Source organism: Hyaena hyaena, unplaced genomic scaffold (genome assembly GCF_003009895.1).
Source record: "Hyaena hyaena isolate Hyena2069 unplaced genomic scaffold, ASM300989v1 scaffold_424, whole genome shotgun sequence".
Classification (NCBI taxonomy): domain Eukaryota; kingdom Metazoa; phylum Chordata; class Mammalia; order Carnivora; family Hyaenidae; genus Hyaena; species Hyaena hyaena.
This window is the reverse complement of record NW_024081054.1, coordinates 1,635,644-1,637,801: the sequence shown is the minus strand read 5'-3', so window position 1 is coordinate 1,637,801 and position 2,158 is coordinate 1,635,644. Positions and strand designations below refer to the sequence as shown.

The 2,158-nt window shown below is 35.6% G+C and overlaps 1 non-coding gene across 1 annotated transcript; it reads left to right on the top strand.

The window, feature by feature from the left end:
- Positions 1–235: 235 nt before the first annotated feature.
- Positions 236–320, top strand: TRNAQ-UUG. Its single transcript has one exon. It is a non-coding gene; the product is annotated as a tRNA-Gln (tRNA).
- Positions 321–2,158: the final 1,838 nt, after the last annotated feature.

Here is a 2,158-nt window from a genome sequence, read left to right as displayed (position 1 = left end):
TACTCAACCAAAACATGAAAGATATCAAGAGGGGAATATTGTGATCAAAGTCTCTTATGTATGAAATTCACCATACAACAGCCTAGTGGATAGACTAGAGGAGGTTGATAGCAGAACATGAATGCATGACAAAGATTGTCCTTCTAATAAATGCCCTTATAAAGAGAAGAAATACTATTGTGTCCAGGGAGAAATCAAGAGATCCGACTTCTTAGATTGAGAGTTATGTCAGAGTACCTGGGTGGCTCAGTTGGTTGGGCGTCTGACTTTGACTCAGATCATGATCTTGTGATTCGTGGGTTCAAGCCCCACTTTAGGCTCTGTGCTGACAGCTCAGAACCTGGAGTCTGCTCTGATTCTCTCTCTCTCTCTCTCTCTCTCTCTCTCTTTCTCTCTCTGACCTTCCCCCCCCTCTCAGAAATAAATAAACATTTAAAAATGTTTAAGGAAAGAGATGAGATGAGTATTATTAAGACTTAAGACCTATAGATCAGGTAGTTAGAGGCTAGATTATGGGGGCAGAAATAGAAGGATTTAGAAATAATGTGGGAGAAGATATGAAGGTTCTTGAGGAAAAGAATAACATGCCCAAGGTAGTGTTTAAAAAAGATTTGTCTGACAATTTGAGCTATGCATTTCCTTGATATTCTAGCTTTATGCTTGTAAATCAAGGAAAATGAAATATGACTTAAGGAGAAATTGGGAAGATTAATTACAGACATTAATGTTTGTAAAGAGCTTAAATAAATGCTGAATTCAAAGTCTTATTTCATCTAGTTTCAGAGCATCTGCTTTCTTCCACTAGCAGATTTCTATTCATAGTTTCTGAAGTTACTTTAAATTGCAATATAATAAAAAATATTTTCTGAAAGTATGTTGAGAAATCATGGCACCTGTGCAGAAAGATTGGTAGAGTTAGGCCATCTCAGCAGTACAAGAAAGGACAAATCCCTATGATGCACAGTCAGTGAGAAGAGTTTCTATGAGAACAAACAGCTTTTGAATTTTTTTCTAACTGGTGTTTTACCTCTTACATTTTCATTCTCAGATTCCTGAGTAAAAGCTCAGGTTACCACATATGAATTAAACACTAAATGTAAGGGTAATCCAAAATTGATTAAGAAATCAAAATTGTTTTTTAAATATATCCTGTAAATTTGACTATAATTAAAGTTACACATTGTTTTAGACTGACCAAATCATTTTTACATAGGAACTTAGATATGTGCAATATAGATGTAATCCCCATGAAAAATTCTTCATATGCAAAATATATAAGCCCTTAGAAAATCACTACTTCTTACTCCCTAGATCATTTTACTGTCATGTATGTACCAAGTAAATGTCCTCTGTGAGTGTAGTTACTGAAATCCTTGTTCTACTACTTAATCACTGTTACAATAATACCACCAATAATGCAATTCCTTTGTTCATTTTTTTCAATGAGTGTCTATTACATTTATGACAAAAAGCATTAAAATTTAATTCAGTACTGTTATCCTTACCCTTATCAAGCCATTTTTCTTGACTATGCCACCTTCTTTTCGATTTTGGACACTTCCAGCTAAATAATTCCCATGTATTTACACTCTTAACTCTTGCCTTATCATTATTAACATGTCAACATGTCTTTTTTTTAAAAAAAGCCATTCTTCACATTCTATCCCTACTCCTACTATTGTAATCAAAGCCCGAAATTTGGCATAACTGTACCAAGTGGCTTACTAAGAGAGCTGTCAAGTTTGCTTTCTTTCTCTTACCTCTCATCCTATTCAGTCTGTATCATTGTTTGTTGCTGTTTGTTTGTTTGTTTTTTGTTAAATGTAAAGAACACTGACATGGTGGAATGAAGTTTTAGTTCCAAATTTCAGCTTTGTTTTTTGTTTTTTAAAACATTTTTAATGGTTATTTATTTTTGAGAGAGAGACAGAATGGGCAGAGGAAGGGCAGAAAGAGAGGGAGACACAGAACCTGAAGGAGGCTCTAGGCTCTGAGCTGTTAGCCCAGAGCCTGATGCGGGGCTTGAACTCAACGCACTGCGAGATCATGACCTGAACTGAGGTCAGATGCCCAACTGGCTGAGCCACCCAGGCACCCCCCAAGTTTCAGCTTTGTAACTTACTAATTGTGTGACCTTGTTAAATATCACTTAAAAACA